Source organism: Chiloscyllium plagiosum, unplaced genomic scaffold (assembly GCF_037043375.1).
Source record: "Chiloscyllium plagiosum isolate Xiang-an unplaced genomic scaffold, Cpla_swu_hap1 HiC_scaffold_53Y, whole genome shotgun sequence".
NCBI lineage: Eukaryota > Metazoa > Chordata > Chondrichthyes > Orectolobiformes > Hemiscylliidae > Chiloscyllium > Chiloscyllium plagiosum.
The window spans coordinates 6,815,791-6,830,115 of record NW_028270192.1 but is presented as its reverse complement, the minus strand read 5'-3'; positions in this window follow the sequence as shown (position 1 = coordinate 6,830,115).

The following is a 14,325-nucleotide window of genomic DNA, read 5'->3' as shown; positions in this document are numbered from 1 at the left end:
CTATCTCTCTCACACACTCTGGGATTCCCTCTCTCACACACACTCTGGGATTCCCTATCTCTCACTCACACACTGGTATTCCCTATATCTCACAAACACTCTGGGACTCTCTGGGATTCTATCACACGCACTGTGGGATTCCCTCGCTCAGACACACTCAGGGATTCCCTATATCTCACACACACTCTGGGATTTGCTATCTCTCACACACACTCTGGGATTCCCTATCTCTCACACACACTCCGGGATTCCGTATCTCTCTCACACACTCTGGGATTCCCTATCTCACACAAACTCTGGGATTCCCTATCTCTCACACACACTGTGGGATTCCCTATCTCTCACACACACTGTGGGATTCCCTATCTCTCACACACACTCTGGGATTCTGCATCTCAGACACACACTTTGGGATTCCCTATCTCTCAGACACACTCTGGAATTCCCTATCTCTCATACACACTCTGGGATTTCCTATCTCTCACACACTCTGGGATTCCCTATCATTCACACACACTCTGGGATACCCAATCTCTCACACACACTCTGGGATTCCCCATCTCTCTCACACAATCTGGGATTCCCTATCTCTCGCCCACACTCTGGGATTCCCTCTCTCACACACTCTCTGGGATTCCCTCACACACACTCTGGGATTCCCTCTCTCACACACACTCTGGGATTCACTATCTCTCACACACACTCTGGGATTCCCTCTTGCACACACACACTAGGATTTCGTATATCTCACACACACTCTGGGATTCCCTATCCCTCATACACACTCTGGGATTCCCTCTTGCACACACACACTGGGATTTCGTATATCTCACACACACTCTGGGATTCCCTATCTCTCACACACACACTGGGATTCCTTATCTCTCACACACACTCTGGGATTCCCTACCTCTCACACTCACTCTGAGATTCCCTATCTTCTACACACACTCTGGGATTCCCTCTCTCACACACATTCTGGAATTCCGCATCTCTCACACACACTCTGGGGTTCCCTATCTCTCATAAACACTCTGGGATTCCCTATCTCACACACACTCAGTCTGGGATTCCCTATCTCTCACACTCAGTCTGGGATTCCCTATCTCTCACACACACTCTGCGATTCCCTATCTCTCACACACACTCTGGAATTCCCTATCACTCACACACACACTCGGGGAATCCCTATCTTTCTCACACACTCTGGGATTCCCTATCTCTCTCACACACTCTGGGATTCACTATCTCACACACACGATCTTGGATTCCCTATCTCTCACACACACTCTGGGATTCCTTCTCTCTCACACACACTCTGGAATTCCGCATCTCTCACACACACTCTGGGATTCCCTATCTCTCACACACAATCTGGAATTCCCTCTCACACACACACACACTCTGGGATTCCCTATCTCTCACACTCACTCAGGGATTCCCTATCTCTCACACACACTCTGGGATTCCCTATCTTTCACACACTCTGGAATTCCGTCTCTCACACACACTCTGGGATTCCCTATCTCTCTCACACACTCTGGGATTCCCTCTCTCACACACACTCTGGGATTCCCTATCTCTCACTCACACTCAGTTATTCCATCATGCACACACACTCTGGGATTCCCTATATCTCACACACACTCTGGGATTCCCGATCTCTCACACACACTCTGGGATACCCCATCTCTCACACACACTCTGGGATTCCCTTTATCTCACACACTCTCTGGGATTCGCTATGTCTCACATACACTCTGGGATTCCCTCTCGCACACACACTCTGGGATTCCCTATCTCTCAAACACACTCTGGGATTCCCGATCTCTCACACATACTCTGGGATTCCCTATCTCTCACATACACTCTGGGATTTCCTCTCGCACATGCACTCTGGGATTCCCTACATCTCACACACACTCTGGGATTCCCGATCTCTCACACATACTCTGGGATTCCCTATCTCTCACATACACTCTGGGATTCCCTCTCGCACACGCACTCTGGGATTCCCTATATCTCACACACACTCTGGGATTCCCTATCTCTCACACACACTCTGGGATTCCCTATCTCTCACTCACACTCAGTTTTCCCTCATGCACACACACTCTGGGATTCCCTATATCTCACACACACTCTGGGATTCCCGATCTCTCACACACACTCTGGGATTCCCCATCTCTCACACTCACTCTGAGATTCCCTATCTCCTACACACACTCTGGGATTCCCTCTCTCACACACACTCTGGAATTCCACATCTCTCACACACACTCTGGGATTCCCTATCTCTCACACACACTCTGGGATTCCCTAACTCTCACACTCACTCTGAGTTTCCCTATCTCCTACACACATTCTGGGATTCCCTCTCTCTCACACTCAGTCTGGGATTCTCTATCTCTCACACACACACTCAGGGATTCCCTATCTCTCACACACACTCTGGAATTCCCTATCACTCACACACACACTCTGGGATTCCCTATCTCTCACACACACTCAGGGATTCCCTATCTCTCACACACATTCTGGGATTCCGTCACACACACTCGGGGAATCCCTATCTTTCACACACGCTCTGGGATTCCCTATCTCTCTCACACACTCTGGGATTCACTATCTCACACACACTCTGGTATTCCCGCTCTCTCACACACACTCTGGGATTCCGTCTCTCTCACACACACTCTGGGATTCCGCATCTCTCACAACACACTCTGGGATTCTCTATCTCTCACACACAATCTGGAATACCCTCTCACACACACACTCTGGGATTCCCGCTCTCTCACACACACTCTGGGATTCCGTCTCTCTCACACACACTCTGGGATTCCCTATCTCTCACACTCACTCAAGGATTCCCTATCTCTCACACACACTCTGGGATTCCCTATCTCTCACACTCACTCTGGGAATCCCTATCTCTCACACACACTCTGGGATTCCCTCTCTCACACACACTCTGGAATTCCGCATCTCTCACACACACTCTGGGATTCCCTATCTCTCACTAACACACTGGGATTCCCTCTCTCACACACACCCTGGTATCCAAATATCTCACACACACTCTGGGATTCCCTATCTCTCACAAACTCACTGTGATTCACTCTCTCACACACACTCTGGTATTCCATATCTCACACACACTCTGGGATTCCCTATCTCTCACACACACTCTTAGATTCCCGATCTTTCACACACACTCTGGGATTCCCTATCACTCACACACACTCTGGGATTCCCTATCTCTCACACACTCTCAGGGATTCCCAATCTCTCACACGCACTGCTGGATTCCGTATCTCTCACACACACTCTGGGATTCCCCATCTCACTCACACACTCTGGGATTCCCTATCTCTCACATACACTCTGGTATTCCCTGTCTGTCACACACACTCTGGGATTCCCTCACACACACTCTGGGATTCCCTATTTCACACACACTCTGGGATTCCCTATTTCTCACACACACTCTGGGATTCCCTCTTGCACACACACACTGGGATTTCGTATATCACACACACACTCTGGGATTCCCTATCTCTCACACACACACTGGGATTCCTTATCTCTCACACACACTCTGGGATTCACTACCTCTCACACTCACTCTGAGATTCCCTATATCCTACACACACTCTGGGATTCCCTCTCTCACACACACTCAGTCTGGGATTCCCTATCTCTCACACTCAGTCTGGGATTTCCTATCTCTCACACACACTCAGTGATTCCCTATCTCTCACACACACTGTGGAATTCCCTCTCTCACACACACTCTGGAATTCCGCATCTCTCACACACACTCTGGGATTACCTATCTCTCATAAACACTCTGGGAATCCCTATCTCACACACACTCAGGGATTCCCCATCTCTCACAAACACTCAGGAATTCCCTCTCACACACACTCTGTGATTCCCTATCACTCACATACACACTCTGGGATTCCCTATCTCTCACACACACTCTGGGATTCCCTATCTCTCTCACACACTCTGGGATTCACTATCTCACACACACTCTGGGATTCCCGCTCTCTCAAACACACTCTGGGATTCCGTCTCTCTCACACACACTCTGGGATTCCGCATCTCATACACACACTCTGGGATTCCCTATCTCTCACACGCAATCTGGAATTCCCTCTCACACACACACTCTGGGATTCCCTATCTCTCACACTCACTCAGGGATTCCCTATCGCTCAAACACACTATGGGATTCCCTATCTCTCACACATTCTGGAATTCCGTCTCTCACACACACTCTGGGATTCCCTATCTCTCACACTCACTCTGGGAATCCCTATCTCTCACACACACTCTGGGATTCCCTCTCTCACACACACTCTGAAATTCCGCATCTCTCACACACACTCTGGGATTCCCTATCTCTCACAAACACTCTGGGATTCCCTCTCTCACACACACTCTGGTATTCCATATCACACACACACTCTGGGATTCCTTATCTCTCACACACACTCTTGGATTCCCTATCTCTCACACACACTCTGGGATTCCCTCTCTCACACACACTCTGGGATTCCCTGTGTCTCACACACACTGGGAGATTCCCGATCTCTCACACACACTCTGGGATTTCCTGTCTCTCACACACTCTGGTATTCCCTATCACTCACACAGACTCTGGGATTCCCTATCTCTCACACACACTCTGGGATTCCCTATGTCTCATACACTCTGGTATTCCCTATCTCTCACACACACTCTGGGACTCTCTGGGATTCTGTCACACGCACTCTGGGATTCCCTCGCTCAGACACACTCAGGGATTCCCTATATCTCACACACACTCTGGGATTCGCAATCTTTCACACACACTCTGGGATTCCCTATCTCTCACACACACTCCGGGATTCCGTATCTCTCTCACACACTCTGGGATTCCCTATCTCACACAAACTCTGGGATTCCCTATCTCTCACACTCACTGTGGGATTCCCTATCTCTCGCACACACTGTGGGATTCCCTATCTTTCACACTCACTCTGGGATTCCCTATCTTTCACACACACTCTGGGATTCCGCATCTCTGACACACAATTTGGGATTCCCTATCTCTCACACACACTCTGGGATTCCCTATCTCTCATACACACTCTGGGATTTCCTATCTCTCACACACTCTGGGATTCCCTATCATTCACACACACTCTGGGATTCCCTATCTCTCACACATACTCTGGGATTCCCTATCTCTCACACACACTCTGGGATTCTCTATCTCTCACACACACTCTAGGATTCCTTATCTCTCACACACACTCTGGGATTCCCTATCTCTCTCACACACTCTGGGATTCCCTAATGTCTCACACACACTCTGGGATTCCCTATCTCTCACACACACTCTGGGATTCTCTATCTCTCACACATACTCTGGGATTCCCTATCTCTCACTCACACTCTTGGATTCCCTTTCTCTCTCACACAATCTGGGATACCCAATCTCTCACACACTCTCTGGGATTACCAATCTCTCACACGCACTCTGGGATTCCCTATCTATCACACACACTCTGGGATTCCCCATCTCTCTCACACAATCTGGGATTCCCTATCACTCACACACACTTTGGGATTCCCTCTCTCACACACACTCTGGGATTCCCTCACACACACTCTGGGATTCCCTATTTCACACACACTCTGGGATTCCCTATCTCTCACACACACTCTGGGATTCCCTCTTGCACACACACACTGGGATTTCGTATATCTCACACACACTCTGGGATTCCCTATCCCTCACACACACTCTGGGATTCCCTCTTGCACACACACACTGGGATTTCGTATATCTCACACACACTCTGGGTTTCCCTATCTCTCTCACACACACTGGGATTCCTTATCTCTCACACACACTCTGGGATTCCCTACCTCTCACACTCACTCTGAGATTCCCTATCTCCTACACACACTCTGGGATTCCCTCTCTCACACACATTCTGGAATTCCGCATCTCTCACACACACTCTGGGATTCCCTATCTCTCATAAACACTCTGGGATTCCCTATCTCACACACACTCAGTCTGGGATTCCCTATCTCTCACACTCAGTCTGGGATTCCCTATCTCTCACACACACTCTGCGATTCCCTATCTATCACACACACTCTGGAATTCCCTATCACTCACACACACACTCGGGGAATCCCTATCTTTCTCACACACTCTGGGATTACCTATCTCTCTCACACACTCTGGGATTCACTATCTCACACACACGATCTGGGATTCCCTATCTCTCACACACACTCTGGGATTCCTTCTCTCTCACACACACTCTGGAATTCCGCATCTCTCACACACACTCTGGGATTCCCTATCTCTCACACACAATCTGGAATTCCCTCTCACACACACACACACACACTCTGGGATTCCCTATCTCTCACACTCACTCAGGGATTCCCTATCTCTCACACACACTCTGGGATTCCCTATCTTTCACACACTCTGGAATTCCGTCTCTCACACACACTCTGGAATTCCCTATCTCTCTCACACACTCTGGGATTCCCTCTCTCACACACACTCTGGGATTCCCTATCTCTCACTCACACTCTGGTATTCCCTATATCTCACAAACACTCTGGGACTCTCTGGGATTCTATCACACACACTCTGGGATTCCCTATCTCTCACACACAATCTGGAATTCCCTCTCACACACACACACACACACTCTGGGATTCCCTATCTCTCACACTCACTCAGGGATTCCCTATCTCTCACACACACTCTGGGATTCCCTATCTTTCACACACTCTGGAATTCCGTCTCTCACACACACTCTGGGATTCCCTATCTCTCTCACACACTCTGGGATTCCCTCTCTCACACACACTCTGGGATTCCCTATCTCTCACTCACACTCAGTTATTCCATCATGCACACACACTCTGGGATTCCCTATATCTCACACACACTCTGGGATTCCCGATCTCTCACACACACTCTGGGATACCCCATCTCTCACACACACTCTGGGATTCCCTTTATCTCACACACTCTCTGGGATTCGCTATGTCTCACATACACTCTGGGATTCCCTCTCGCACACACACTCTGGGATTCCCTATCTCTCAAACACACTCTGGGATTCCCGATCTCTCACACATACTCTGGGATTCCCTATCTCTCACATACACTCTGGGATTCCCTCTCGCACACGCACTCTGGGATTCCCTACATCTCACACACACTCTGGGATTCCCGATCTCTCACACATACTCTGGGATTCCCTATCTCTCACATACACTCTGGGATTCCCTCTCGCACACGCACTCTGGGATTCCCTATATCTCACACACACTCTGGGATTCCCTATCTCTCACACACACTCTGGGATTCCCTATCTCTCACTCACATTCAGTTATTCCCTCATGCACACACACTCTGGGATTCCCTATATCTCACACACACTCTGGGATTCCCGATCTCTCACACACACTCTGGGATTCCCCATCTCTCACACTCACTCTGAGATTCCCTATCTCCTACACACACTCTGGGATTCCCTCTCTCACACACACTCTGGAATTCCACATCTCTCACACACACTCTGGGATTCCCTATCTCTCACACACACTCTGGGATTTCCTAACTCTCACACTCACTCTGAGTTTCCCTATCTCCTACACACATTCTGGGATTCCCTCTCTCTCACACTCAGTCTGGGATTCTCTATCTCTCACACACACACTCAGGGATTCCCTATCTCTCACACACACTCTGGAATTCCCTATCACTCACACACACACTCTGGGATTCCCTATCTCTCACACACACTCAGGGATTCCCTATCTCTCACAATGATTCTGGGATTCCGTCACACACACTCGGGGAATCCCTATCTTTCACACACGCTCTGGGATTCCCTATCTCTCTCACACACTCTGGGATTCACTATCTCACACACACTCTGGTATTCCCGCTCTCTCACACTCACTCTGGGATTCCGTCTCTCTCACACACACTCTGGGATTCTCTATCTCTCACACACAATCTGGAATACCCTCTCACACACACACTCTGGGATTCCCGCTCTCTCACACACACTCTGGGATTCCGTCTCTCTCACACACACTCTGGGATTCCCTATCTCTCACACTCACTCAGGGATTCCCTATCTCTCACACACACTCTGGGATTCCCTATCTCTCACACTCACTCTGGGAATCCCTATCTCTCACACACACTCTGGGATTCCCTCTTTCACACACACTCTGGAATTCCGCATCTCTCACACACACTCTGGGATTCCCTATCTCTCACTAACACACTGGGATTCCCTCTCTCACACACACCCTGGTATTCCATATCTCACACACACTCTGGGATTCCCTATCTCTCACAAACTCACTGTGATTCACTCTCTCACACACACTCTGGTATTCCATATCTCACACACACTCTGGGATTCCCTATCTCTCACACACACTCTTAGATTCCCGATCTTTCACACACACTCTGGGATTCCCTATTACTCACACACACTCTGGGATTCCCTATCTCTCTCACACTCTCAGGGATTCCCAATCTCTCACACGCACTGCTGGATTCCGTATCTCTCACACACACTCTGGGATTCCCCATCTCACTCACACACTCTGGGATTCCCTATCTCTCACATACACTCTGGTATTCCCTGTCTGTCACACACACTCTGGGATTCCCTCACACACACTCTGGGATTCCCTATTTCACACACACTCTGGGATTCCCTATTTCTCACACACACTCTGGGATTCCCTCTTGCACACACACACTGGGATTTCGTATATCATACACACACTCTGGGATTCCCTATCTCTCACACACACACTGGGATTCCTTATCTCTCACACACACTCTGGGATTCCCTACCTCTCACACTCACTCTGAGATTCCCTATATCCTACACACACTCTGGGATTCCCTCTCTCACACACATTCTGGAATTCCGCATCTCTCACACACACTCTGGGATTCCCTATCTCACACACACTCAGTCTGGGATTCCCTATCTCTCACACTCAGTCTGGGATTCCCTATCTCTCACACACACTCAGCGATTCCCTATCTCTCACACACACTGTGGAATTCCCTCTCTCACACACACTCTGGAATTCCGCATCTCTCACACACACTCTGGGATTACCTATCTCTCATAAACACTCTGGGAATCCCTATCTCACACACACTCAGGGATTCCCCATCTCTCACAAACACTCAGGAATTCCCTCTCACACACACTCTGTGATTCCCTATCACTCACATACACACTCTGGGATTCCCTATCTCTCACACACACTCTGGGATTCCCTATCTCTCTCACACACTCTGGGATTCACTATCTCACACACACTCTGGGATTCCCGCTCTCTCAAACACACTCTGGGATTCCGTCTCTCTCACACACACTCTGGGATTCCTCATCTCTCACACACACTCTGGGATTCCCTATCTCTTACACGCAATCTGGAATTCCCCCTCACACACACACTCTGGGATTCCCTATCTCTCACACTCACTCAGGGATTCCCTATCGCTCAAACACACTATGGGATTCCCTATCTCTCACACATTCTGGAATTCCGTCTCTCACACATACTCTGGGATTCCCTATCTCTCACACTCACTCTGGGAATCCCTATCTCTCACACACACTCTGGGATTCCCTCTCTCACACACACTCTGAAATTCCGCATCTCTCACACACACTCTGGGATTCCCTATCTCTCACAAACACTCTGGGATTCCCTCTCTCACACACACTCTGGTATTCCATATCACACACACACTCTGGGATTCCTTATCTCTCACACACACTCTTGGATTCCCTATCTCTCACACACACTCTGGGATTCCCTCTCTCACACACACTCTGGGATTCCCTGTGTCTCACACACACTGGGAGATTCCCGATCTCTCACACACACTCTGGGATTTCCTATCTCTCACACACTCTGGTATTCCCTATCACTCACACAGACTCTGGGATTCCCTATCTCTCACACACACTCTGGGATTCCCTATGTCTCATACACTCTGGTATTCCCTATCTCTCACACACACTCTGGGACTCTCTGGGATTCTGTCACACGCACTCTGGGATTCCCTCGCTCAGACACACTCAGGGATTCCCTATATCTCACACACACTCTGGGATTCGCTATCTCTCACACACACTCTGGGATTCCCTATCTCTCACACACACTCCGGGATTCCGTATCTCTCTCACACACTCTGGGATTCCCTATCTCACACAAACTCTGGGATTCCCTATCTCTCACACTCACTGTGGGATTCCCTATCTCTCACACACACTGTGGGATTCCCTATCTTTCACACTCACTCTGGGATTCCCTATCTTTCACACACACTCTGGGATTCCGCATCTCTGACACACACTTTGGGATTCCCTATCTCTCACACACACTCTGGGATTTCCTATCTCTCATACACACTCTGGGATTTCCTATCTCTCACACACTCTGGGATTCCCTATCATTCACACACACTCTGGGATTCCCTATCTCTCACACATACTCTGGGATTCCCTATCTCTCACACACACTCTGGGATTCTCTATCTCTCACACACACTCTAGGATTCCTTATCTCTCACACACACTCTGGGATTCCCTATCTCTCTCACACACTCTGGGATTCCCTAATCTCTCACACACACTCTGGGATTCCCTATCTCTCACACACACTCTTGGATTCCCTTTCTCTCTCACACAATCTGGGATACCCAATCTCTCACACACTCTCTGGGATTCCCAATCTCTCACACGTACTCTGGGATTCCCTATCTCTCACACACACTCTGGGATTCCCCATCTCTCTCACACAATCTGGGATTCCCTATCACTCACACACACTTTGGGATTCCCTCTCTCACACACTCTCTGGGATTCTCTATCTCTCACACATACTCTGGGATTCCCTATCTCTCACTCACACTCTTGGATTCCCTTTCTCTCTCACACAATCTGGGATACCCAATCTCTCACACACTCTCTGGGATTCCCAATCTCTCACACGTACTCTGGGATTCCCTATCTCTCACACACACTCTGGGATTCCCCATCTCTCTCACACAATCTGGGATTCCCTATCACTCACACACACTTTGGGATTCCCTCTCTCACACACTCTCTGGGATTCCCTCACACACACTCTGGGATTCCCTATTTCACACACACTCTGGGATTCCCTATCTCTCACACACACTCTGGGATTCCCTCTTGCACACACACACTGGGATTTCGTATATCTCACACACACTCTGGGATTCCCTATCCCTCACACACACTCTGGGATTCCCTCTTGCACACACACACTGGGATTTCGTATATCTCACACACACTCTGGGTTTCCCTATCTCTCACACACACACTGGGATTCCTTATCTCTCACACACACTCTGGGATTCCCTACCTCTCACACTCACTCTGAGATTCCCTATCTCCTACACACACTCTGGGATTCCCTCTCTCACACACATTCTGGAATTCCGCATCTCTCACACACACTCTGGGATTCCCTATCTCTCATAAACACTCTGGGATTCCCTATCTCTCACACACACTCAGTCTGGGATTCCCTATCTCTCACACTCAGTCTGGGATTCCCTATCTCTCACACACACTCTGCGATTCCCTATCTATCACACACACTCTGGAATTCCCTATCACTCACACACACACTCGGGGAATCCCTATCTTTCTCACACACTCTGGGATTACCTATCTCTCTCACACACTCTGGGATTCACTATCTCACACACACGATCTGGGATTCCCTATCTCTCACACACACTCTGGGATTCCTTCTCTCTCACACACACTCTGGAATTCCGCATCTCTCACACACACTCTGGGATTCCCTATCTCTCACACACAATCTGGAATTCCCTCTCACACACACACACACACTCTGGGATTCCCTATCTCTCACACTCACTCAGGGATTCCCTATCTCTCACACACACTCTGGGATTCCCTATCTTTCACACACTCTGGAATTCCGTCTCTCACACACACTCTGGAATTCCCTATCTCTCTCACACACTCTGGGATTCCCTCTCTCACACACACTCTGGGATTCCCTACCTCTCACTCACACTCAGTTATTCCATCATGCACACACACTCTGGGATTCCCTATATCTCACACACACTCTGGGATTCCCGATCTCTCACACACACTCTGGGATACCCCATCTCTCACACACACTCTGGGATTCCCTATATCTCACACACTCTCTGGGATTCGCTATGTCTCACATACACTCTGGGATTCCCTCTCGCTCTCACACACTCTGGGATACCCAATCTCTCACACACTCTCTGGGATTCCCGATCTCTCACACACACTCTGGGATTCCCTATCTCTCACACACACTCTGGAATTCCCTCACTCTCTCTCACACAGACTCTGGGATTCCCTATCTCTCACACACACTCAGGGATTCCCTATCTCTCACACACACTCTGGGATTCCGACACACACACTCGGGGAATCCCGCTCTTTCTCACACACTCTGGGATTCACTATCTCTCTCACACACTCTGGGATTCACTATCTCAAACACACTCTGGGATTCCCGATCTCTCACACACACTCTGGGATTTCCTATCTCTCACACACTCTGGTATTCCCTATCACTCACACACACTCTGGGATTCCCTATCTCTCACACACACTCTGGGATTCCCTATCTCTCATACACTCTGGTATTCCCTATCTCTCACACACACTCTGGGACTCTCTGGGATTCTATCACACACACTCTGAGATTCCCTCGCTCAGACACACTCAGGGATTCCCTATATCTCACACACACTCTGTGATTCGCTATCTCTCACACACACTCTGGGATTCCCTATCCCTCACACACACTCCGGGATTCCGTATCTCTCTCACACACTCTGGGATTTCCTATCTCACACAAACTCTGGGATTCCCTATCTCTCACACACGATCTGGGATTCCCTATCTCTCACACACACTGTGGGATTCCCTATCCCTCACACTCACTCTGGGATTCCCTATCTCTCACACACACTCTGGGATTCCCTATCTCTGACGTACACTTTGGGATTCCCTATCTCTCACACACACTCTGGGATTCCCTATCTCTCATACACACTCTGGGATTCCCTCTCTCACACACACTCTGGGATTTCCTGTGTCTCACACACACTCTGGGATTCCCTATCTCTCTCACACACTCTGGGATTCCCTATCTCTCACACACACTCTGGGATTCCCTATCTCTCACACATACTCTGGGATTCCCTATCTCTCACACACACTCTGGGATTCTCTATCTCTCACACACACTCTAGGATTCCTTATCTCTCACACACACTCTGGGATTCCGTATCTCTCTCACACACTCTGGGATTCCCTAATCTCTCACACACACTCTGGGATTCCCTATCTCTCACACACACTCTGCGATTCTCTATCTCTCACACACACTCTGGGATTCCCTATCTCTCACTCACACTCTTGGATTCCCTTTCTCTCTCACACACTCTGGGATACCCAATCTCTCACACACTCTCTGGGATTCCCGATCTCTCACACACACTCTGGGATTCCCTATCTCTCACACACACTCTGGGATTCCCCATCTCTCTCACACAATCTGGGATTCCCTATCTCTCACACACACTCTGGGATTCCCTCTCTCTCACACACACTCTGGGAATCCCTCACACACACTCTGGGATTCCCTATTTCACACACACTCTGGGATTCCCTATCTCTCACACACACTCTAGGATTCTCTCTTGCACAAACACTCTGGGATTCCCTATCTCTCACACACACTCTGGGATTCCCTATCTCTCACACACACTCTGGGATTCCCAACCTCTCACACTCACTCTGAGATTCCCTATCTCCTACAAACACTCTGGGATTCCCTCTCTCACACACACTCTGGAATTCCGCACCTCTCACACACACTCTGGGATTCCCTATCTCTCATAAACACTCTGGGATTCCATATCTCACACACACTCAGGGATTCCCTATCTCTCACAAACACTCTGGAATTCCCTCTCACACACACTCTGGGATTCCCTCTCTCTCACACTCAGTCTGGGATTCCCTATATCTCACACACACTCTGGAATTCCCTATCACTCACACACACACTCTGGGATTCCCTATCTCTCACACACACTCTGGCATTCCCTATCTCTCACACACATTCTGGGATTCCGTCACACACACTCGGGGAATCCCTATCTTTCACACACGCTCTGGG